The sequence below is a fragment of the Lissotriton helveticus genome, chromosome 3_1, assembly GCF_964261635.1.
Source record: "Lissotriton helveticus chromosome 3_1, aLisHel1.1, whole genome shotgun sequence".
NCBI classification, from domain to species: domain Eukaryota; kingdom Metazoa; phylum Chordata; class Amphibia; order Caudata; family Salamandridae; genus Lissotriton; species Lissotriton helveticus.
The window spans coordinates 62,437,122-62,463,801 of NC_136061.1; the positions used below are offsets into that span (position 1 = coordinate 62,437,122).

At 45.8% G+C, this 26,680-nt stretch overlaps 1 long non-coding RNA gene and 1 pseudogene across 3 annotated transcripts in view; one reads left to right on the top strand and one right to left on the bottom strand.

The window, feature by feature from the left end:
* LOC144822106 (sterol 26-hydroxylase, mitochondrial-like) overlaps nt 1–26,680 on the top strand; it is a 138,298-nt pseudogene that overhangs the window by 29,143 nt on the left and 82,475 nt on the right. Inside the window, exon 3 of the transcript XR_013608564.1 lies at nt 830–1,029. The product of XR_013608564.1 is annotated as a sterol 26-hydroxylase, mitochondrial-like (transcript). The remainder of the gene's footprint in view (nt 1–829; nt 1,030–26,680) is intronic.
* The window catches only part of LOC144822107 (uncharacterized), a 137,517-nt gene that overhangs the window by 1,530 nt on the left and 109,307 nt on the right, over nt 1–26,680 (bottom strand). Inside the window, exon 2 of one of the 2 annotated variants that reach the window (XR_013608566.1) lies at nt 24,325–24,386. The exons of the other annotated variant lie outside the window; for it this stretch is intronic. This is a non-coding gene — a long non-coding RNA (uncharacterized LOC144822107). The remainder of the gene's footprint in view (nt 1–24,324; nt 24,387–26,680) is intronic. 2 annotated transcript variants of the gene reach the window in all.

The following is a 26,680-nucleotide window of genomic DNA, read 5'->3' on the forward strand; positions in this document are numbered from 1 at the left end:
CCTCTTTGAAATATGTTTACTCCCAACATTAACCATCCCAGAACCCTTGCCCCCTCATGCTTTATGTACGCAGATGATGCACAGGTACATTGGAAGGTCTCCCAGCGGCATAGCCACTGCTCCCCCCACCGTTACTAACCCGAATTCCCTACTCTGACCTTCCTGTCTAATGTTATCATCTGTGCAGGCTGCGAAGAGTTCACAACGCAGCAGCTAGAGTTATCGCCCCCCCAAAAAAAAATATACAGGCAATTGATTTCCTCAGCACTCCAGGAGCTTCATATTCACTACTGCCAATAGTTTTGCAAAAACACTGTGCTTTGCCTTTCGTATTCCTAGGGTGGAAACCCACTTCACTGCAGCTCAGTAGCTCACTGGCTACTTAAAACTCCCATTGGACACTTCCTCCGTGCCAGGTGCCGCTCGACTTCGCAGCTAAATACAGTGTTGGGAGATACAGATGCTTCTCCATAGAAACTCCATTACTGAAGGGTGGCACCCCTATAAATCAAACTCCCCAAGACTGTCATTGCCTTGTGCTCAAAGCCATCTTTTTCATGATGATATGAGGTCCTGAAATGGCAGCCAAATAATTGACTGCACCAAAGACCAGTAGCTGATTAGCTGAATTCAAATGGACACCTCCCCACAGCAAGCACCTTTAGGCCACTAGAATTACAATAGATGCTATACATAAGGAATGCATAAATCTCACTGGAGGTCATGCTGAGCCTTTGCTTTGGGCGAGCGCCCACTCACTGCGGCCCTTTCTGAGCTCCTATGTGCTGTTTTGAGGCGGTAGGCGATTCATTTGTCCTTTTCTTCTCAGGGAAGGAGAGCAGTGGTACAAAATTAGGGCCGCCCTGAACACGCGGATGCTGCTGTCTCGCGAAGTTGTGGTGCACGCCGAATCCATCAACGAAGTGGTGACAGACCTGATCACTAGGATTCAGTGCACGAGGGAGGAGAGCCTGTCCGGCACCACCGTGGGCAATGTGACCGACCTGCTCTACAGACTCGCCTTGGAAAGTATGGAGGTGAAATTCGTCTTGTTGGTGGGAGGTGGGCACTGCTTGGTGGAATGAGGGTTATGGTAAATGGTGTAAATTTGCAATTGCACATACAAGGATAGAGATTTCCTCTTAACTGATATACTATCCCATAGATCTTTGAATTTCACATGAGGGCTGTCTTCAGAAGGTGAGGAAAACCTTAACTCACCCTGGAGTTGTATGACATTAGGTGAGTTTAAAAAATGTCTTCGAAGGAAAAGTTGATGGTTAAAAAAAAAAAGTACGAATACATTGAAATTCATTTTCTGCATCCAGTTCAATCGGGCTTCCACCCTCCTCCATACTGCTTAGAAGCAACACTGGTGGAGGTATCTGACACCATCAAGCTAGCATTAGACCAGGGGAAGTAAGTGGCTCTCCTACTCTTTAGATCTGTCTGCTGTGTTCGATATGGTTTCCCACCCTATTCTTCTTCAACGAATGAGTAATATCGGGATGGAGAATTCCCACTAAACCCAGGGGAAATTATGGTGTCTAAAACCTGTCTCCTCTTAGGTTCACTTGTCACCAGTGTTACAAAGAGAATGCTAAAAATGGGAGAGTTGATATTGTTGGAAGTTTATTATAACTTTCTACAAACGCCAACAACGGCTCATCACCACATCAACTCCTCCAGGTTGCACTCGTCACCGCTCCTCTCACCCAATGTTTCCTCCAGAATCTCCACACCTTGGGAACCCGAAATATTCTGAATGTCTCTGTGTCACAGTTCCCTAGGCAACTACAACCATGACAACAGTTTTGTGAAATGTAATGTATCTGGCATAATTGCGCTCCTGCACCCAAGACACTTGATTGAACCTTAGTGGCATAGCAAGGGGGTGCTGTCCGGGCACAAGTTTTGTGGGCGGCGGCTTACTACAGCTCTCACCTGCCGTCTTGCCCCCCGCTCTTCAGTACGGTGCCGTCGTGGGGCGGCAATCCGTGAATTCGCCAGTACCCCCGCTCTTCAATGAGTCCTGCCGCGGGCTGCAAACGCAGGTGCCCCCCTGGGCGGCAAACGCAGGTACCACCCCGGGCAGTCTCAGGTCTAGCTACGCCACTGTTGAACCTTTGCAGAAAAACGCCAAAACTCAAAGTTAGATGAACAATACCAACAACTATGACCAACGATAACAATGTTTCCTTTCATTGGGGCTTTCTCATCAGTCATTAATTGTTAAAATCTTGGTTTCTGGCTCCATCCCAACCTCAATTTTTCCACCTAGTTTAATTCAGTTTTTAGCACCTGTTTCTTCTACTGCTGCTGCCTAAACAGGTATTTAAAAAACAACTGTAAACATCAGTGGCAGTGGGTGCATTTAGGGTAAAAATCTGTCTTTTGGATGAGGTATCATTTATTATCCAGACCCAATCGCCCATTGGAGTATTCAGGAAAGTTGCAGAAGGTTCCCTTTTTAGGTCTCGCCCTGCGATTGCAGGCCAAAGGCCTGCAGTCGCAGAGCGAGACTATTGTCATCATTCCGGCTTTCAAGGACTCAAGGGGAGCCGGAGAGGACAACAGACTGTCACGCGCACGCAGCAGCAGCCTGCCAGGATCAGGTCACGCGCTCCGATTCCGGCAGGCTCTTCACAACACACATACAGCCCCCCCCATACACACACACATACATACATACAGAACCCCCTCCCCTCCCGCATACACACACGCACGCACACACATAGCAGAGAACCCCCGGCACTTACACACACATCCCCTACCTCGTCTCGGCGTCTTCGCGCTCCCTTGCCCCGCTCCTCTGGTGTGCGCGCGCACCACTAGTTTCGATTCCCGCGTCGGCTCCTCTGTGGTGCGCGCACCACAGGTTTCTATTTAAACAGCCAATCAGGAGGCAGAACTCCTTGCAGACATGCTCCCTCTCTGGTCCGTTGTCATTTTTAACTGCGTCATGTTTACCTTTGTCTAGTCCTTCTTTTATGTCTTTGTCTCTACACCCTTCCACCAGTTAATCTTTAGAGTAGAGCTTTTCTTGTCTGTGTTGCTATTATGATGTATCGCAAAAAAAAAAAACTAGAGCGACAGCTAGTAATGTAGCGTGGGCCTGCACTCAGTGCCCCATTGCGAGTGGGATTAACCTCTCGGCAGAGAAAGCCTTCCTAAGATGGCCGCTAGGTTGCACTCGCTCCTTAACCAAGCCTGGCGTCGAGCCCGGTGACGGCGTCAGAAAGAGACTCCAACCAGCGCCGTTCATGGTGCAAGATGGCGGCCTCAGGAGGAGAGTTTCATGCAACGTGATCAAGTTATTCGGCAATTAACATTGGTGTGCCGACCAGCAGGGATCGGTAGAGCCGATCCCGTGCCTTGCCTGATAGCCCAATGCCTTCGAGAACTTAAATGACAGGTAATGCTTAACTGAAGGAAGCGTCGCGAACCACCGTGGCACAACTGCCTACATTCACACGCTTAGATTGTGGGATTTAGATAATTGAATCACAACTGTCTGTTTAATATTAAAGCGAAACAGTGGCAACGCCGCGCTTGACCATACTTCTTTCAATAATCCTTCCTGTGCATTGTCATTTCATTCAAGCAGTCAATCTGGCACTGCTTCCTACTTAGAACAACATGATACTTCTGTGTAACCAGGGACTGGAGGCAGCGTTATGAGTCCTTGGATTAAAAAAAAAAATGCAAATAATGTTTATTGTATTAAAGACAACACCCCACTTACTTTATTTACCCGGGACTATACATTTAATGTCTTCAGTGACCCTGTGACCTAGTAGACATTGGTAACTACACAGCTCCAGCGAGTCTCGTTTTTGGGGTCTAGCAATTTGACGCTGTCACCAATACTCGCAACTTCTATTTCCACGATCATAACTTTGTATGTACTGTGTACACGTTACCTGGGGGGTTGGGGGGGTATACATACGCTCCTTTTCTCCTGACATCATCTACGCATCTCATACGTCATCACCTTCCTTTCCATCTGTCTTTTCACTCTGCCCTGCTTGTTTGTGATGCATGTGTTCTGCTCTCGAAAATGCACATTCTTGAGGACGAAATTGCGCGTGGTTCTGTGTCGAGGATCCTGTCTATGCTTTGGAGATGGTGCAAACACGTCTATGTCTATGTCAACTGTGCCGGCATCTCATGCATATCCGTTGTTGTGGAGGAGAGGAAGTCTGCATCAGCCAGACTCTCGCACCTCCCCTCCCTGCATGCGCACCGGGGTAGGAGAGCATGGGTGGGCAGAGAGCAGGCAGAGCCAGGCAGTGGTGCTGAAGATTGCACGGGCGCAGTGACACATCCAAGGACAGGGAAGCACGGAGGGGCAGAGAGCAGGGTAGTGGTACAGAACCTTGCACAGGCTCGTGCTGCTGTGGCGCATATGCGGACAGGAGAGCATGGGTGGGCACAGAGCAGGTAGAAATGGGCAGAGGTGCTGAAGCTTGCACAAGCCCGTGCTGCTGTGACGCATCCTCGGGCAGGAGGTGGTCTCTTGTGGTGGGCAGAGAGCAAGCAGAGCCGGGCAGTGGTGCTGAAGCCTACACGCGCCCGTGCTGCTGTGACGCATTCGCTGGCAGGAGAGCACGGTGAGCACAGAGCAGGCAGCGCTGGGCAGTGTTGCTGAAGCTTGCACGAGCCCGTGCTGCATGACGCACCCATGCAGGAGAGCATGTGTCGGGTCGTCAAGCCCCATGGATGGGCAGGCAGAGTGGTGCTGAAGCTTGCACGGGATCGTGCTGCTGTGACACATCCAAAGGCAGGACAGCACGGGTGGGCAAAGAGCGGGCAGATCAGGGCAGTGTTGCTGAAGCTTGCACAGACTCGTGCTGCTGTGACACATCCATAGACATGGCAGGAGAGGAAGACGGGTGGGCAGAGAGCAGGGCAGGCAGAGCCAGGCAGTGGTACTGAAGCTTGCACGGGCTGGTGATGCTGTGACGCATTTATGGGCAGGAGAGAATGGGTGGGCAGAGAGCAGGGCAGTGGTGCTGAAGGTTGCATGGGTTCATGCTGCTCTGCCCGCCTGGTGGAAGCCCCTTGTTGCTGTGTATGACTGACGCCTCCTGCAGGTTGTGCGAGCCCCCGTGCGCCCCCTCCTGCTTTAATGATGCCTCTCTGACCGGCATGCACCAACAGACCCACCTGCTGCACTGGAGGCAGAGGAGGGGGGCTGACACTGCATCTTCGGCGCGCGCTGCCCTTGTGTGCATCTATCTGTGCCTAAGAACATGGCTGCACTGCAACAGCAGGTGTTAGTTCGCATTGATGGAGAAGAGGGTCTCACATGCCATCCTTGAGGCGTGTGTCTGTTTTAGGTTGTGTGCCTGCGCATCTGTGTGCAGCTGCCCCTGTGCTTCTTTGATGGCTGCTGACTGTCATGCATACTCGGTGGGGATCCGGCCAAGGGCCTTTATTGGCACTGATGCCGGCTGCAGACACTGTGCAGCGTGGCACGGAGACGTGTGTGCATGGGGGAGCAGTGACGTCACGAGGGTGCTTGGCAGGACACTGACAGCCTGTGTGTTTATTATCCACTGCATTAGCAGACGCTGTGTGTGATGTGCACTGTGGTCGGAGGCCTGGCACGGGTGCTGTGGTGGGCGGTAGACAGGACACCTTTAATGTGTGCCTGTGTTCACCCTTCTTGGCACTGAACTGAGGGCACAAGACACCATGCAGTGTTGCTGGCCGGAGTGGGGCCTGCAGGAGGGAGAGGGCGGTCGCCAACCTGACATTTTTGATTTGTGATTGTGGGAGCGCTCATGTGTGGCATCCCATGGGCTCCTGTCCAGACAATGCAAGATATGGAGTAGGGTCAGGCATTGCGCTTCGAGGACATTAGCGGGACGCCTGTGTGTGTGTGTTTGTATCCGGCCCACCTCCCCCGTGGCTTCATAGAGCGCCCAGGCACCTCAGAGTGTGTAACAGGCACTCCTGACCTGTTCACGTAATAGTGGCGGGATGAGGGGTCGCTGCTGCAGAGAACGTCGGACTGACCTTATGTTTGTTTGTGTGTGTGCGCGGGCGTGCACACTGCTCCTCACTGCGGGGGGCGGGGGGGGGTGTCAGACAAGTCCAGGAGGGGTCATCTCCCCAGGAGGGGTCAACTCAGGAGGACCAGGGACCCGCATGACTTAGTCACAAACACCTCTTTACTGTCAGATGAACCTCACATAAACAAGCATTTGCAATGAAATAGGTCTCGCATTAATAATGGTTGAGCTATCGGCATTGCTAAATAATGCAACACCATTAGCTCAAACTTTAATAATGCGAGACATATTGCATTGCAAATGCTTGTATTCAACTCCGTTACTTGGCATAGATACCTAGAATGGTGCATTTTTCACTCTAGTTTTTTGAACAAATATTGTGATTTATATGGGAATCAAAAACAATAGTGTCGGTAAATTGTAATACAGGCCAACATTTGTAAGCACATAGAGATTTGGGTCCCTCGTTTCTGATAGGGAATCAATCGGAGAAAGCAGTATCTTGGAATGCATACATGGATTTGGGCAACCTGTCATTAAAGTTAAACAAGCATTAAAAATGCAATAGGTCGCTCCTTTTATTAAGTTAAAGCCATTTCCTCTGCTATACAATACCATTAGCAAAGCAAATGGCTTTAACTTAATTAAATGCGAGACCTATTGCATTTTCAATGCTTGTTTAACAGTTGCAAAAAGAACAATTGATGGACAGAATGCAGAACAATGTCATACATTCACCCCAGTACAGAGATCTGGGCCTAAATCCATTGTTTCTTTGCTCACCTTGCCATTCCAGTTTGGACCTAGCCATATGCAAATCAGTCTTAACCCTGCGCCCAATGGGAACAGTCCAGCCCAAACTGCTAGGCCAGGTCCTCCCTGGACTGGAAACAAGCATCCTAGGACCGATTTTGGGCTTTCAGCCCTCATCAGCCAGGATAGCTTGATTCCAGTGGCATGGAGAGCATGGGACCCACGTCTGAGCATACCCATTCCACTCGGGGTGACAAATGCACAAAGAACAATTGATGGACAAACAGTGGCGTAGCTAGAGCTTCTGGCGCCCGGGGCTATCCCTCTGATTGCCGCCCCTGGCCGATAGCAGGAGGGGGGCTGCGGAAAAAGGACATATTTTCTCTGGAGCCCGCAGTGAAGTCAACTGTGTAGCTTGGCTCCATCGCGCCCAAAACCTCCAACTTGTTATTGATATATAGAAGTTCATTTCACACAAGGCCTAGTGACTTAGAGAAATCACACACTGCTTTTGTGTTCTGACATTCTTGGCATGCTTTACGTCATAACGTTAGACATACTCCATTCTTCCATCCCGTTACCATCCACATTCAGTACCATCCAGCCTGGGTTGTGACCCCTAGCTATGTGCGTGCCCATCCAAGAATGTATTTCTATCCAAACAAAACCCTTTAATAACATTAGGATAATTAAAGACTGGAGAGAAAAATAATGTTGTAACATATAAAATGCAATTGAATGCAGCGCCTTGATGGGAGTTCGTCTGTAATTGTGCTATTAGGATATTAACTTATGAACTGCAAGCAAACCAAAGGAGCTCTGTGACAAAATGCAGCAACTAGCTGAGATAGCCACATAAAAATGCAGTTTAGTGAACTGCATGGTACACGTTCTTTGCGGCAGGCACATGAACCCTCTGCGTTACTTCATGTTCAGTGAGATCTGCCACTAGACAAAATGCTGATCTCCCTCCAGCAGGAACATTATTTACTTGTGCTATCTTGACATTTTAACTGTCTCCTGAAAACATCTGGACACACGGGGAAAATTAACACCAGCGCTACTAGTCATGCTGGTGAATCAAAACTGCCAGTAGAGACGAACATTAGGCCCTGTCAGCAGGAACATTATCAGCTGCGCGTTAATTGGCTTGCCTATCCACGTCAGAATCCTACAACTCTGTGCTGCAGCCGCTTGCTGCCTTAAGTGCCCGTGAGTCACAATGACTGCTGACAGTTGCTGTGGACATCTTGATTAAGTCTATGGTGAGATGCTTGAAGTGGTGGCACAGTTGTCTTGATTATAGAGATCTGCCATGTATGTGGCTTTTGAAGACACACAGCAGACACAAAATGACCCCTGCCGCCATGCCCCATACATACACACGACAGGGCAGCAGCATGTACGTTGAGGACAGCCAAACTACGGCGGGCGGCAGCAATTCCAGGGAGCCCCTAAGTCCGCTTAAGCTTTGCTTCATTTTCACTTCCAGTCACAATTGAATTAAATCGATCATCCCGCGCACGTCACTTCTGCGCATTCAGCGTGGGGGGGGCGGGGCTGGTAAAAAATTATTCCAGGGCCATCATTGGTAGTGCTTTCGCGCGCTACAATATTGATGGCTCTGGAACCCACATACACGGTGGGTGCACGGCACTGATGGCCCATGACGGCGGCCTGCAAATAAATTAAAAAGGCCGCCACCATGGGCCATCAGTGCCGCGTGGTCGCTGCCCCGAAAATAGTGCCGCCTGGGGCGAACCGCCTCCCCCCCCAGCTACGCCAGTGTGTACAGAATGCAGAACAATGTCATACATTCACTCCAGTACAGAGATCTGGGCCTAAATCCATCATTTTTTTGCTCACCATGCCATTCCAGTTTGGATCCAGCCATATGCAAATCAGTCTAGACCCTGCGCCCAATGGGAACAGTCCAGCCCGAACTGCCAAGCCAGGTCCTCCCTGGACAGGAAACAAGCATCCACAGTGAAATGGTTTCTATGACCGGTGTGGTGGGGCTATGAGGTTTTCTGCCCATTGATTTTTCATTGAATTTTCTTGTAAGGCAGTGAAAGTGTCCCCTCTTTCGTCTCATTCGCTAGGTTGGTCTTCATAGAAGCTTCGTGATAGGACAGATGTACCATGGTTGGTGGTGCCTTCCCTTAACATTTCGTGAATTATGGCATATTCCTTGTGGCCGTTACTTTGCCTCTCCATTGTGATGGGTGTGATGATGATCCCTCAGGAAGCATGGCTGATCTGAGTAGACCACGATGGAGAGAGAACTAGCCCATCTTAGTTGGGATGCAAGCACCCAAGTGAACAATTGTGCATGTGCATTTGAGATTGCAAGAGGCCAGTATGATTGTCACATTCTGGCATTTCCTCTTGTTTATGTATTAGCTCTGCCATTATGTTCATAACTTGCTCCAGACCCCTGAAACGTTTTAAGTAGGGTTACCAGAGGAGCCACCAGGGCCTCTGCAAAGGTCTTTTGCAAAACGGAAGTAAACCGGAAATCAACCGGAAATCGGAAGTAACCCCATTAGCGTTCAGGATCGATTGGGTTCGAGGGCCATAGGTGGCAAATTTTGAGTACACAATCAGCGATTTTAGTGACAGCTGACTATTTTAGTGACAGATGACACACAGAGATATGCGTGACAATGCATTTCAGTGCGGTAATGCGGATTACCACACTGAAATGATCTAGTGTCACGCCTGATGCGTGATACTTGGCAGGTCCGTATATATATATATATATATATATATATATATATATATATATATATATATATTACCTACTGGCGGTCGCCAGTAGGTATATATAGTTAGGATTTTTTCTCTATGGGATTTTTGAAAATTCTATGTCTAATAACTTTGGCGTTTGTGGACGGAATTGGCTGAAATTTTCAGGAAAATGGCACATTTTGTGTCTGAGCAGCCCTTGAAAATTTGGGGGGGGTTCGTCAAGGGGGGGCCGAGAAAAAAGGGGGGTCCCAAAACGTGTTTTTAACATTGAGTTTTCCATAGGGCGGTTGGCCTCACTTTTAGCCCGAACGGCTGAATGGATTTGCATGAAACTTGGCAAAATTGTAGGGACTGGTAGCCCGATGTGCCTTTTGTAGGTCTCAATATATGTATTACAGTGGATTTTGAGAAATTAACGTTTAAAAAAAGATATATATCTGTAACAGCGGACCGGGCAGCGCTCCAGGACGCGTACTTTTCGCGCAACGGAGCTTTGTGAAGCGAAGCTGATTGGTTCTCCGGCGTCTGTCAACATTCCAAACAGTCCGTAGCGGCCGCCATCTTGTCTCTCGGTAGGATCGAGAGACAAGAGGAGGCGAAAGCGAAGGGGCAAATGACCATAAGGGGGAATAGTAGATCCTCGCTGACCCCCTAGGTTTGATGTGGAGGTTTTAAAAGGGCCCCGCGGGGCAAAAAAAAATAATAATAATAATAATGGAACGGCTGAATGGATTTGCACGAAACTTGGTAAAATATTAGGGACTGGTAGCCCGATGTGCCTTTGCTAGGTCTCAATATATGTGCTCCAGTGGATTTTGAGAAATTAACGTTCAAAAAAAGATATATATCTGTAACAGCGCTCCGCTTCGCGTAACGGAGGTTTGCGACGCTGATTGGTCATTCTGTCACTGGGCTATAGTTGGGCTACATCTGGCTGATATTTGGGCTACATTTGTTTTTTTTCGTCTCTGGCGGCCATCTTTGGGCTACATTGGGCTACATTGGGCTTCATTGGGCTTCATTGGGCTACATTGGGCTACATTTGGGCTCCAACATATATATAGGCCAATGTAGCCCAATATATATTTTTCAAAGTTAATTTTCGTAAAAACCACTGGAGCATATATCTTGAGACATAGCAAAGGCACATCGGGCTACCAGTCCCTACAATTTTGCCAAGTTTCGTGGAAATCCATTCAGCCGTTCGAGCTAAAAGTGAGTCCAACCGCCCTATGGAAATGAAGGAAATGAATGGGTAATTTGTAATTAGCAAATAGCTCATCGCAAACTAGGAATGGTAAAGAATCGCTATTTATTCCTTAAAGTTCGCTATTTAGGAAATGCAAAAAACTTTGATGATACATATGGCGGTTCATCTCTAACAAGATAAGAAGCATAGGGATAGATTTATGATGACTGGCGCATCACCAGGGATGTGTTAGTCATTCTGTGCCGCTGTTCCGTCACCTATGGTGTGCTGCATTTACAATGCGGCGCATCATGGGGCAAAAACAGCACAGATGCGTGATGTATCTGTGCCGTAAAGGTGGCGCATTGCTGGAGTTGTATCGCAAGTGTGATGAAGCTCCAGCAAGGGTCGGGGGTGCCCCTGTCGCAGGGTTTCTGTTCTCACACAGAACTGTGGACAGAGGATTGGAACCTCGGCGAATTAGGGTGTCCCAAAACTCACCTTAGTAATCAAAAACCCCTTAGCAAGCTAGGTACAGTGTCACATTGGATATAACAAACTCTCAATGTTTAGACAATCCAGAATATGAACTTATAGTACCTCAGGATACGTGGAACTCATGAACACTCGGTCGTTATATATTTCTTAGAAACCAGAACATGGAGTTAAGAAGAACACATGTGTATTTGAAATGTTTATTTACTAATGCCGTCTTCTCAGGCGTAGTATCTTAGATAATACAAGTACACATATTATCAGTAGCAAAATTACCAGCATAGTTACTAGTACATAAAAAGCGAATGGTGACAGTATGTTAACATGCTGTAAATGAATAAGAGTTAGCAACACTTATAAGCAGCCGCGGGCCGTGGAGGGAGTTACGGTGGGGCAGGGAGGCGGGGAGGGGGAGGGGCAGGGTGGAGAGGGCTCCACCCTGCTTCTCCCCCTCCCCGCCTCCCTGCCTCACTGTAACTCCCTCCACGGCCCGCGGCTGCTTATATCTCACCCTCCCTAATACACATATTATATTATTTGCTAAGAAGGTCTCTTTGTGTTGGTTTAGGGCGTGCCCATACTTTAGTGTCTTAAATTTGAAGGAATCACATCAGCATACACCAGCTCTCTCTTCATGTGAACCGCATCAAGTGTTGTGTATGTGTGTTCGGCAAAGCAATATAAAACCCGCCTCATGCCCAGAATTGGCAGAAGTTGCACTTATGTTATGAGTATGAAGTCGTGGAGATCAGACCTCATAACAATTCTGTATCGTGTTGTTCTTGAAACTTTAGCACTCGCTGTACAGATATAGTTTAACAAGCAAAGCAGATAGTAGAGCAATAACATATTATTCTCATGTAAACCACGATGAACTACTAGGTTGAAAGCTAAAGCAACAACTAAGTGTCGTGTGCAGAAGTTGCAAAAAAGGAAAAATGGCGTTTAAACCGGTAATGAGCCCATGCTAACTTAACACGGTGTAAAGATATCCAGGACCTAGATGACACCTCCCCATGATCCGGAAACGAACTGAATAAGATAATAGAAGTGCCATCTCATGAGAGCAGATTGCAAGTTTATATGTGGACGGTCCGCAAGGTAAAGCATTAAAAACTAGGAAAATTTAATGCTAAAGAAAAATAAAACAGCCAAGTACTTTATCGAGTCTTAAGCCAATAGGCAAGGTAAATAATAAAAACTTGACAAATAAGTCAATGAATTGTCAATGAAATGCTAGTACTCAGCATATCAAACATGAAAAAGGTCTATGACATAACTGTGTATGCAAAATAAGCTGCAACAGCCTCCAATAGGAAGTCACCGTCTTCATCCGAAAACAGTTCAGCCATCCAATTTAAAAGCGGAAAAGAACATACGTGCTCTCCCAGCACCGGATCCTCTATCACCATCAGAGGACAGCTCGGTGGGTTTTCAAGAAAGCTCTGTTCCAAGAAAGACTGTGTTGCCGCCAGTAAATTCCAGGGACCAATTAGTCCATGCATCAATGCCACAGCCATAATCCTTTCGCCAGGACAAACCAACTCGTGAGTAATGATAGGAGTCATCAGCTGATTAAAGTCGACGTCAGGAGAAACCGGTCCGCAGAGACACAAATCAATGGCCCAATCGAAATCACAGGTCAGGCAGTGAAATACAGGCTGGACACAGGTGAAGTAGGAGAATCGAAAAGATAATCCATATGCCGTGCTTAATATCGCCAACGGCATTGTGCCATAATATTCTAGCATGCGATTGAGGAACAGTGTCAGCAGCTGCAGGGCGGGAGGTTGCATAGGAGGGACATCCATATTTAAAAATGTAAAAAAGCACAAGAGCGTCCGCTGGTAATGCAAGTAAAAATGGCAATCCACGAAGCAGAGTGGAAAAAATACAATGAAAGAAAGCAGGGATGACTCCAAAGATTTTCTCAAATGAAGTCACGAGACCACTGGTAACAACTTTAAAAAAGTGCGCCAGGGCCTTTGTGGAGGATGCGTTAGAGATAGTCCGAACCATCTTGCTGAAATGGAAAGGCAAATCTGAATTGAAAAGGGTCTGCACCTCTGTACGGGTGTTCGCTATGTGAAGCACGAAAGTTTCACGGGCCGAACTCAAGGCCACCTCTCTCTGAGACAAAAGAGCTCTTAATCTTGCCATGCCGTTGAAATCTGCTCCCAAGGTTGGTATTTGTGGCGAGATTGAAAACTCCCTATGTTCATGTGTGGGAGGAAATAGAACATTTCTGCAGCAAATAACCCGTTCACTTACTGTTACGATAAAAGGAATACTTTTAATTAACCCAGAACAATCTTCATTATTGAGCATCAAATAACTACCATTTTCCAACAACTTGAACGTGGGGATGATAGCAGGAACTGGCGTGCCTTGCAACACGCAAGCCATATTTGGTCGGTGTTTGTTGCATGAACCGTGTAACTGTATGTGCCTACACATTAGTGAATGATCTGGCGTCTCAGTGCATTCCTCTCCATTCAGATAAACTTCTTGATCATCTTTGAAACATCTGTATGTGTATGGAAGCGACCAGACCTCATGAAGAAAAGCACTACCTAAAGGTTCATAACGACCTATTGGTATATATTTCATACAATTTGAAAACTTATATAAAGCAAAAGGCAGCGTCATTAAACCGTGGATAAGGCACGTTGCCAAAAAACCCGCAATCCTCTGCTGATGATGTCACTGAGCATGTCATGAATGATGTAATATGTGACATCATCAGCAGTGGATTACGGGTAATAGTATCTCTAGTTTACTCCCCTATAGCTGTCTTTCTTTTAACATAAGTGTCTGTTTCCTTCCCTTATACTTACTGTTTTTGGTTCGCTTCCGGTTCGCGTACCGGCGAGCGAACTGGGAAGCGAACTAAGAGAAATAGAGGTTGGCACAGTTCCAAATATTGTACCAATTTTTTAATAACGGGGAGGTAGTTCTGAAAAGAACTTTTTTTTTATTGTTTTTGTTGTTTTATATTTTTTTTATTATTTTTCGGAACATTTTTTTACTTTTTTTGAATTTTTCTGAACAGTTTTATATTTTTTTGGGTTTTTCTTGGAGGGGGCAATGAAAACGATTCATTGTAAAGGGCTCAACAGGAGCAACAAAACAAAAAAAAAGTATTTATTATTTTGGGCGTTTCGTACAAACTTGCATATGATAGTCAATAGCTCTGTTGATCAGAGTGATGCTTCTTTCTCCGTAGCAAATGAATCCATCGCAAAATACGCAGATGTGTTTTACTTCACCAAATTTCATTTGTATATTTGGCACCATCTCCCTGCCCTCTGGTCCCGTTACTTCCGGTACAACAGATCTTCTGGCCATAATAGGGAGATTATCTAGGTCGTTCCGAAACTGTGCAGCACTGTAGTTGTTAGGATGCCACCTAGTCATATGGCGATGCATTGTGTAGTTTCCGAAACTGTATTTTTTCTCGGTTCCTCTGGACAGTCTATCTTGACATATAAGGCAAGTTACGTATCTTGCATTTACTTTTTTCTGACCTTTGGGAATTTTAAAAAATTGCCAAATGAAGTTTTCTTTCCGGTGAGACGTCCTGGGCTGCTCAGGCAAAAACTGCCTCTCTTCGTGCTCGTCGTCCTGTTCCTCTTCTTCCTCTTCTTGTTGAATTATAACTTGAGCAGGTGGTCCACTCTTCCTTGGATGTGGTGGAGGTGGTGGGGAAGCACCAGCTGAAGCTACTAAAGAAGCCATTGCTCAGTGATCACAAAGGGTCTTTCTCTCACAATGATGAAAGTCAGAGTGAGGAAAGAAGGAGGGATTTTCATCATTTGGGAAAAACAAGAGTTCTCAACCAATGAAAAGTGTTCATTTTAGATTATATGACCTAGTCTTACATCATTAGGAAACCAAAAGTGAAATGAACCAATGAAAAGTGTTATTACCAAGTCACATGACCTGCTGTGTTTACGTTAAGCGCTTTGCAGGGCCTCCCGGTTTGCTTCCAGAAACCTGCGCTTTGCGACTCGCTTCGCGTACCAGTTCGCTAACGTAGCACGTCATATGACGTATCACGCGACAACGCGAAACGTCATGCGGACGGGAGGCGTCACGATGTTGTTTTCTAACGCGGCAGTTGCGGTAAAGAAACGTTTACCGGCTCGCGGTCTATTTCGCGGCATCAAGGTCAGCTAACGGGAAGCTTCCCGATTTCGCGAAGCGGGAACGAAGAAAAAAAAATATTTAAAAAAAAAATTATTCATAAACATATAAAATATATTTTTGGATTTAAAGAAAAATACATTTTACAGCTACAGATATTAGCTGTTAAAAAACCAATGAAATTCACTGAAAAAACCATACGTTATAGACCATATATAGTTAGGAATTAGCATTTACAAAACCTTGAAAATTCACTGAAAAAACCATAGGTTATAGACCATATATAGTTAGGAATTAGCATTTACAAAACCTTATTTTACTCACACAAAACCATTGAAATTCCATATATAGTTAGTTGCACTAACTATATATCGCGCACCCGCAATCCACTGCTGATGTCACATATTACATCATTCATGACATGGTCAGTGACATCACTGATGACATCACTGATGACATCTCAAATGACATCACTGATGACATCACTGATGACAACATCCAGTGACTGTATGTTTCTGTAAAGTTAAAATATGTCTTACATATTGAAGAATGAGTGGATGTATAAGTGTCTGGATGAAGGATTTAGTAGGTGCATGACTGACTGTATAAGTGAGTGATTAAATGTGTCTCACTGAGTGCATGGGTTAGTGACTAAACTGTTTTAAATTGTGCATCATTGTGTCTGTTGTTCTGTAATCTGATGCATGTGTTGATCATTAGCTATATGACTAACTATATGGGTTATTGATTGGTTGGCCAAGTATTTGTATGGGAGACTGAGTGTGTGTGTGGGTGTCTGGGAGGTGTATGACTCTGTGCATAGATGTGTGAGCAGTTGATTCACTAGATGTATGGGTTCAAAAGTGCATGTGGAAACAGCTGTATGGGCGGTTGACTGTGTGCATGAGTGTATTGGTGAGTGAATGGATATCTCAGTGCTACATGTCAAAGTAAGTACATATGTAAAACACAGTACATGTGATAGTTGACATATATAAATAACTGTGCATAAGAGCCAGTGAATGTGTGAGTGGCTGTATGGATTATTGTGAACTTGTATCAGGGATTGTATAACAGAGTAAATATGTGTTATTACATGTTTCAATAAGTAAGGTGTGTATAACTATATAGTTGAGGAAATGGAGGTGTGATTGATTCTTTGCAAGACTGACTAGGTGTGTGAGTAACTCCATGGATGAGTGACAGTCTGTGAGTGTCTGTTTACACTGAGTGTATCTAAGGTTATATTAGAGTCTGAAGAGGTTCATCGTATCATCACATGAATGATGTCATCAGTGATGTGATCAGTAATGTCAAATGTGATGTCATCAGTGATGTCATCAGTGATGTCATTTGAGATGTCATCAGTGATGTCATCAGTGATGTCACTGACCATGTCATGAATGATGTAATATGTGACATCATCAGCAGTGGATTGCGGGTGCGCGATATATAGTTAGTGCAACTAACTATATATGGAATTTCAATGGTTTTGTGTGAGTAAAATAAGGTTTTGTAAATGCTAATTCCTAACTATATATGGTCTATAACCTATGGTTTTTTCAGTGAATTTTCAAGGTTTTGTAAATGCTAATTCCTAACTATATATGGTCTATAACCTATGGTTTTTTCAGTGAATATATATATATATATGCAGTGTGCCATGCGTGACGTTTATGTTAATAACGCGTCGCAGTTCGATTGATACTTTATCGAGAGCAGTTGAAAAAGAAAATCTGTACAGTACAAAAACAAACCTGATACTTCAGTGTTCAGCCCCATGTTTTTAGAAATTGTTAAATATGATGAGTTTTTTGTTTATTGCACGGACACTCGCTGGTGTGGGTTACAACACAGGTAATACGATGTGCAGTTTCTCAGGTATCTTGCCTTGGAGTTTAATAGCGTCACATTACTTCAAACATCGCAGATGGTACACAAGTAGCAACGAATTGTTGGGTTTTGCTAATTTGGCTTTTTAACTGAGCAAATAATAGGTGTTCCTTTTAGCCAGGAGGATACAAGGCTGATTTGGGCTTTCTGGGCTTCATTCTTTTAACATTAGTTGGCAGGAGACCTCAGCAGTGAGAATTTAACCAGGAGGCCCACTTATTACTGGTCTCTTCTCATGCTTTAGTTAAACGATACGTCGACTGGCTGATAAACCTAGTGCATTAATTAAAGTAGCTGTTTGTTGTACAGTTTAACGTAAGAGTGCAAGTTTCCTGGTTCCATATGGGAATCTCTAATTCAGTCTCAGAATTTCCTTTGTATTCTGCAATTGTAGTTCTGGTTGATGTAAGAATTGGATAGCACATCTTTGAATACAAAGACAAATCCTGGATTGCGTTATTTGCGTGGTCCTGGAAAAAAGGATGCGGCTGTTACATTTAAAGAGAAAGTACAATGGACAGTGCATCGGTTGGGATGGAAGTCCACTGAATATGTGGCTCGTGTCATGCAATGATCCAGGTGATCCGATGAAAGCCTGCCATTTAGGTGTAACCATTTGTATGGAACGAACCAACCATATTACATCTGCCATATCACAAGGCCTCTAGGAAGAAGGCTGAACGAGCCGATGAGATGCAAAATGGCCTTAGAAGAACATTCCTTGAGCCTCAATCGGCAGGACAGACAGCCCAGTGAAACTTATCATGGAAAACATTTCTCTGTGAAAAGTGAAACTTCTGCAGTTTTCCTGAATACTCAAAGCAGTCTATGGGTCTCAGTAGCAAATGATGCAAAGCTCAGATAAAAATCTTCTGCGTCAATGAGCTTTTGCTTTTTGGAGCAATGGGCGAGGGATGTTCCACCAAACGTCATTGTAGATTCTCCCTTTTGTCCCCAATATCGCTTTACTGTGAACGCTGCGTTGAATCTTCTGTCCAGTAAAAGAGTCTTTGTTGAATTATTAAAGTAGCTTCACTGTCAATCTGGTGGTGCGCTTAGCTGCGGGGTATTTTGACGGGCTCTCTGAGGAAAATAGCTGTTGAGTAACATGGCTGGAAGAGGCTGCAACGTTTCTGTTACCTTGGAGAGGCAGAGCAGTATTGGGATAGTCTTCAGGACTAAGTTGAAAAGATGAGCATTGAACAAGCATGTGGAACTCTGAAAAGAAGACACAGAGAGGTACGTTGAGGAGCTCTTCTTTAATCGTCCTGGTACATAGGTTTCCCGGCAGCAACTGCCGACATGACAAGGATACACATTCTATGGAATCCCCAGAGACGGCCCGTGCCTACTGGCACGCGGGACATTAACTAAAGGTAACATCTTTACACATCCCCTTTCCTACATTACAAACAAAGAGATTCAACATTCCCTAAAGAAAATACAACAATTCCCTAAAACATTTCCTTCCACCCGCCCATAATAAAAAAATAAAAATAAAAATAAAAAAATAAATAAACCAAAACAAGCCAAACCCCAAAGCAGAATATACAAATTAGATGACAATTCAAGATACAATAAAATCACGATACTTAGTAGGCATAGATTTAATTCTTGACGACCTCCGCTGAAAGTCAGAACTGCAACCAGTGGAGGCTGTAGAAGTAATTGAATGTCTGATACTAGAGGAATCAAAGTAATCAAAACCAAATTTGTTCCTTACGAACTCAATCTTAGATTTAGGTACAATAGAAACACAAGACTTATTCCAAATTTTGCCATTGTCAAGCACTACAACTTGATCTTTCACTTCCTTAACCTGTACAGGAGGGGAGAATTTAGCTTGCCCTTTGCATATAAGTACAGGTTTTTTAATTCTAACCCAATCACCCTGACATACTGCCGATGTTCTAATGCTTTTCTGTGCATATTTCGCCTGAGCAGCACTCCTAATATCTGCTACCCTCCCAATCTTGGTAACATCAATGACTTTTCTCAACATCCAATCTTTATTGAGCTTGGAACCAGCTACTCTTCATCTGAGCAAGGTGAAAGGAGAAAGTCAAGTCAAGTCAAGTCAGAGAATTTATATAGCGCACTACATACCCAGAGGGTCTCAAGGCGCTGAGGGAGGGGAGAAGGATTACTTGTCAAATATCCACGTTTTAAGTTGCTTTCTGAATGCTAGGTGGTTCTGGGTAAGGCGAAGGTAAGTGGGGAGTGAGTTCCATGTTTTAGCTGCCAGGTATGAGAAGGATCTGCCTCCCATGGTGGTCTTGTTGATGCGAGGTACGGTGGCGAGGGCTTGGCTGGAAGAACGTAGTTGGCGTGAGGGGGTGTAGAAGGACAGACGTGAGTTGAGGCATTCTGGTCCGATGTCGTAGAGTGATTTGTGTGCGTGGGTTAGCAGTCGGAAAGTGATCCTTTTATTGACGGGTAGCCAGTGGAGGTCTTTCAGGTGACCAGAGATGTGTTCGTTACGCGGGATGTCTAATATGATCCTGGCTGAGGCGTTTTGGATTCGTTGGAGTTTCTTCTGGAGTTTAGCAGTAGTACCTGCGTAGAGGGTGTTTCCGTAGTCCAGTCGGCTCGTGACCAGAGCATGGGTGACTGTTTTTCTGGTTTCGGTGGGGATCCAGCGAAATGTTTTTTTGAGCATGCGAAGAATGTTGAAGCAGGATGAGGATACGGCGCTGACTTGTCTGTTCATAGAAAGTGAAGAATCCAGGATGACGCCTAGGTTCCGTGCGTGGTCTGTCGGGATGGGTGCTTTTCCAAGGGCTTCCGGCCACCAAGAGTCGTCCCATGCCGAGGGGGATGTACCTAAGATGAGGACTTCTGTTTTATCTGAGTTGAGTTTCAGACGGCTGTGTTTCATCCATTCGGCAACTTCTTTCATTCCTTCATGTAGGTTAGTTTTGGCGGTGCTGGGGTCATTGGTGAGAGAAAGGATCAGTTGAGTGTCATCCGCGTAAGAGATGATGTTGAGGTTGTGTTGGCGAGCGATGGCCGCGAGGGGGCTCATGTATACGTTGAAGAGGGTGGGACTGAGTGAGGATCCTTGTGGTACGCCGCAGATGACTTCAGTGGCCTCGGACTTGAATGGTGGAAGGCGGACTCTCTGGGTTCTTCCGGTGAGGAACGAGGTGATCCATTCAAGAGCTTTTCCTTGTATTCCGATGTTTCTGAGGCGTTGTAAGAGGGTGCTGTGGCAGACTGTGTCGAAGGCTGCAGAGAGGTCGAGGAGGATGAGGGCGACTGTGTCTCCATTATCCAGTAGAGTTCGAATGTCGTCTGTTGCTGCGATGAGGGCGGTCTCAGTGCTGTGTTTTGCTCGGAAGCCAGATTGTGAGGAGTCGAGGGATTTGTTGGCTTCGAGGAAGGCGGCGAGCTGGTTGTTGACAGCTTTCTCGATGACTTTGGCCGGGAAAGGAAGGAGCGATATGGGGCGGTAATTTTTGAGTTCGGTGGGGTCTGCTGTGGGTTTTTTCAGAAGGGCGGTGAGTTCAGCGTGTTTCCAGCTTTCCGGGAAGGTGGCGGAGTTGAAGGAGCAGTTGATGACGTCTCGGAGGTGCGGTGCTATGATGGAGTCTGCTTTGTTGAAGATGTGGTGAGGACAAGGGTCTGTGGGGGATCCTGAGTGGATGGAGTTCATCAGGCGGATGGTGTCCTCAGTGGAGATTGGGTTCCAGTCGTTAAGGGTGTTTAAGGGGGAAGAATGTTCAGCATATGGTTGGGTGGGTTGGTCTCCGGGTTGGTTGTCGAAGCTGTTGTGGATGTCTGCAATTTTGTTGTGGAAGAATAAAGCCAGGGAGTCGCAGAGGGCTTGAGAGGGGGTGATGTCGTTGGAGTTGGCTGAGGGATTGGTAAATTCCTTGACGATGTTGAAAAGTTCCTTGCTGTTGTGGGCGTTGTTGTCTAGTCGATCCTTGAATGCTGTTTTCTTGGCCTTCCGGATTAGTTGGTGGTGTGTGCGGGTGGCGTTTTTGAAGGTGTCCTTGGTGGTAGTGGTTGGGTCTTTTTTCCAGGCCTTTTCCAGGGAGCGGCAGAGTTTCTTGGACTTCTTAATATCATCGTTGAACCATGAGGCCTTCTTGCTGCCAGGTTTGCTTTGACGTTTTTTCAATGGTGCTAGGGTGTCGGCGGTGTTGGATAACCATAAGGTGAAGTTGGCGGCGGCTTGGTCTGGGTTAGAAAAGTGGGCTGGGGTGTTTAGAAGGAGCGATGAGGAGATCTGGTCGATGGTGATTTTGTTCCAGTTTCTTTGCAGAGTTGGTTGGAGGTGGTTGATGAGTTTAGGCTTGTTGAAGGTGAAGTGAACGCAGCTGTGGTCAGTCCAGAGGAGATCCGTGGTGTGGCTGAAGGAGACATGATTGCTGGAGGTGAAGATGGGGTCGAGTGTGTGACCTGCGATGTGGGTGGGGGAAGTGACCAGTTGTTTAAGTCCGAGGTTGGCGAGGTTGTCCAAGAGGGTGGTGGTGTTGCGGTCGTTGTTCTTTTCAAGGTGAAAGTTGAGGTCTCCCAGAAGGATGTAATCTTTGGATGGGAGCGCGTGTGGAGTGATGAAGTCCGTGATGTCTTCACTGAATTTTGCGCGGGGTCCAGGTGGTCTGTAGAGGAGGGTGCCTCTGAGTGTGGTCTTTGGGTCGATGTGGATCTGGAAGTGAAGGTGTTCAGAGTTGGCGAGATTGACGTCTGAGCTGGTTGAGATGTGGATGGATTTCTTATGGACGATAGCGATTCCTCCTCCTGTGTGGCTGGTGCGGTCCTTGCGTGTGATCTTATAATCTTCAGGGATGGCAATGGTGATGTCTGGGGCGGAGGAAGCGTTCATCCATGTTTCTGTTAGGAAGGCGATGTCTGGAGAGATGGTGTCTAGTAGATTCCAGAGGTCAATGGCGTGTCTGTGGACCGATCGGGTGTTGAGAAGGATGCATTGTAGGTGGTTGGGGTCGGGAATCAGTGGTGTGGTCGTAGCGGAGAAGTTGTCGGTGCCGATGAATTTGCAGGAGTAGCAAGAGAAAGGTCCATGGGTGTGTCTAGGAGCGGCTTGGACGCAGTTGGGGGCGCGACCGGGGTTAAGGGCTAGGAGGGTGGCGGCATCGTAGGTAATGCGGGAGGGCTGGGCAGTGCGAGGGGCAGGGGGTCTGGCGCTGGGCGCGGTCCAGGCGCGGACGGGCGTAGACGGGCTTACCTTTGGCGCACCTTCGGCGCGGGTTGGGCGCGGTCGCTGCGCGCGGGAAGAACTGTCATATATGGATGGTGGAAGGGGAGGGGCGAGGGCGTCTCAGCTGGGAGGCGGGGCGGGCTACAGATGACCACAACAACAACACACACAAAATGGAGGCGGAGGGGGGAGCACAGCGGAAACGCGCAGAAACAGAAAAAGCGGCGATTTTTAAAACTAAAGTGCTAAATAATCAGAGCGGCAACCAGGCACACAGCAGGCAGCAATAATTAGGCAGATATCAGCAAAGCAGTGCAGCAACGATACCGAGTGACACAGGAGGACACTGGGGAGCGACCACTCAGCCCAAGGGAGAGGAGCGAGTCACGGCGCTTTCCGGTGCTGGAGCGCTGTTCTGGTCAGTGGGAGGGCGTCTCAGCTGGGAGGCGGGGCAAGCTACAGATGACCACAACAACAACACACACAAAATGGAGGCGGAGGGGGGAGCACAGCGGAAACGCGCAGAAACAGAAAAAGCGGCGATTTTTAAAACAAAAGTGCTAAATAATCAGAGCGGCAACCAGGCACACAGCAGGCAGCAATAATTAGGCAGATATCAGCAAAGCAGTGCAGCAACGATACCGAGTGACACAGGTGGACACTGGGGAGCGACCACTCAGCCCAAGGGAGAGGAGCGAGTCACCCGTACTGACATGAGGAGTGACCCTCATAGCCCACAACATGTCAGAAATCACATGTCTCCAATGAAGACCATTTATAGAAGCCAATTGTAATTGATCTTTAATAACACGATTCAGGTGTTCAACCAAACCTTTGCTACATGGATGATATAAGGAAGTGAGCACATGTTTAATCCCATGCCTTTTAAAATAACTTTCCATCTCACCAGAAACTAATTGAGTACCATTATCAGATACCAACTCTTCAGGGAAACCCTCCAGCAGGAAAACTTCAGTAAAAAAATTGATAATAGTAGAAGAATTGATACTTTCGACAAACTTAACTTCAGGCCATTTTGACATGTAGTCAATCAAGACTAATGGATATTTAGGGGTATTGCCCAAATCATTAAACGGACCAGCCACATCAAATGCTAACTTGTTCCAAGGTATCTCCTTTACAGAAATTGGATTAATAGCAGAAGGACAGGTAACTTGAGTTTTGTCGCTAAGAACACATGCCCCACAATCCCGAACACAGTGCTCAATGGCCCGATCAACACCAGGCCACCAAAAAACTTCACGTACTCTGCGTCTCATGGCTCGAATACCTAAATGTCCCACATGAGCCAAGTCAAGAACAGATTTGCAAAGTGAAGTCGGCACAACCAGAAGACTGCCTCTGCGTAACATTCCATCAACCAAGGACAGTTCATCACAAATTCTTCTAAAGGGAACTAACTCAGGAGATAACGATTTGTCATTTGGCCAACCCTGAGTCAAAAAATCTATTACTTTACACAAATTGACATCCTCGGAAATAGCACGCTTCCAATCAGTTTCTGATAAAGCAGCACCAGTTTCAGATATAGAACTGACAGCACACACCATCTCCAAATGATCAGGTTCCTCTTCGTGATCGGTGTGAGCAAGAGGTAACCTAGATAAACAGTCAGCTAGATTGTTTTTTATACCAGGTACATATTCCAAGTGATAATTAAATTCAATAAGTCTGTACTGCCATTTGGCAATGCGGGGTGTAGCCCTACCACCACCCTTGGTTGTGAAAAGATCCACTAATGGCTTATGGTCAGTTTTAAGAGTTACATGATTGCCCCACAAAAAGTTCCTAATATATTGTACACCCCACCATAAAGCCAACGCCTCTTTCTCGATTGTGGAATAAGTACCTTCAGCACCTCTCAGGGTTCTAGAGGCAAAAGCAATTACCTCTTCTCTATTGTCAGGTCTCTTCTGCAGAAGAACAGCACCCAGTCCAACATTACTGGCATCTGTAACCACAATGCACTGATCATTCAAATCAAACAACTTGAGAGGACGTGCCTGCACAATCACAGTTTTCAACAAGTTAAAATCATTTGCACACTGTTCAGACCAGTCATACTTAGCATTTTTCTTTAAAGGATTGCGTAAACAAACGGTCTTGTCAGCCAAATTTGGGACAAATTTCGCATAGTATTCAACTAGTCCTAAAAACGAACGCAGTTGATCTTTATTATGTGGTCAGGTGCATTACAGATAGCATCTAAGAGTTTTATCTCAGGTTCAACACCCTTGGCTGAAATATGGTGACCTAGATAATCCAAACCATCTCTGAAAAACATACATTAGTCCTTTCTTAAAGTCAACTCATACAACTTTACAATATTTAAAACTTTCCTCACTCTATCATTATGTTCTTGCATGGTCTTACCATGTATGAGAATATCATCCTGAAAGAAAACAACCCCTGCAGTGTCCTTGAAAAGATTACCCATAAGGCGTTGGAACACTGCAGAAGCCGACGCCAAGCCGAATGGCATCCTGAGATAACAAAACGCCCCTTCAGGAGTCACGAATGAAGTGAGATGTCTGGAATCCTTGCTTAATTCAATCTGGTGGTAAGCAGAGAATATATCCAGAGTGGTCAAATATTTGGCACCTTCTAGGGTAGACAACATCTCATTAATGTTTGGAAGTGGTTGACGATCTATCCAAATACATGAATTCAAATTGCGTAAATCAACACACATCCTAAGAGATTTATCAGCCTTCCATGCCAAAACAATGGGACTTAACCACTCTGACCCTTCAATTGGTTCGATGACTCCCAAGGAACACAACCTTTCTAATTCACTTTTCAACTGACAACGCATACTTAAAGGTACTTTGCGAACTTTGTGTGCAATAGGTTTTGCAACCTCTTTTAAAAGTATGCGATGGAAACCCTTAAGCTTACCAAGATTATCGCTAAACACCTCCGGTTAAGCACTAACCCACTCATTTTTTTCACTCAATATGGACACAGCATGTACTGATTCAGATTGTGCAAGTGAAACGTAATATTGTTTGGCTTCATTCCTAGATAAAACCATGTTGGGATGATTGGGATCAAGAATGATATTTAACTCACCTTGTTCATGCCATCCTAACAAATTAGCACCATCTTTAACCCCTTTAGAGCTTGTAAACAAACCTCCCCAGTGCTGCGCTGTCCATTATCCAGTGCTGAACTGGACGTCCAACGGTCGTGCGCAGCACTGGGGAGGTAGTGGCCGTGACGACCGTTGGCCGACGGCAGCAATTAAGGGGTTAACAACGTAAATCACACATGACGTGGACACGCCCTTAAATTCTAGTTTGTTTTGAACTTTTCCAAAACTTCAACTCTTTTTCCACCATATGCAAACATCTTAATTGATGATGACGCCAAAGGAATCTCACCCAAACCTTCTAAAATCCCTAACATTAATCAAAGTGAATGGGGAACCAGAGTCCGCAAGAAATTTGACCAATTTGTCGATCAAATTTATATCACAAGTAGGGGATTTCCTCCTCTGAGAATCATTAAGAGATGCAATCTCTACAATACCCTCCGCTTCCATGGGGGAAGCCGATAACATTAATAATTCATAGCAATTGTCATCATCATCATCATCGGTATTCACACACTCTATATTCTTCACACTTTGTGACGATACTCTTTGGGAATAAACAATTTTACACATGCGTGCAAGATGGCCCTTCCTTCCACATTTAACGCAAGACTGATTAATGGCAAAGCAAAACTTGAAATTTCCCAGATGTGACCTGCTACCACAGCGATGACATAAGGCTTGAGCATCATTCCTGGGTTTGTTAACAAACGTTCCCGGTAAAGTGGTGTTGGAAGTCCTGGCAGATACCGGAACAGTAGCTCTATTGGTTTTTGGAGGAACCTTGAACGTTACTAAATTAACCTCAAATGACGCAGGTGTAGGAGTGGTAGGTGTACTAAGTTCCTTCATGCAAAACTGGGAATGTTCAACAGATTAGCAAGGGTCAACGCAGTCTTCAAATCAGGATCATCTGAGGACAAAAGTTTCTCACGCACTTTCTTGTCACATGTGCGTTCAATTAATTGGTCTCAAATAATTTAATCCCTAAACTCCCTATAGTTGCAATTCACAGCCAAGATCCTTAAGGCAGCAACTAAATCGTCGATTGACTCTCCCGGCATCTGCGCACATTGCAAAAATTTGTGACGTTCTAGAACAATATTGCGCTTTGGATTGAACCTTTTATTCAACATTTTTATGAGAGAAGC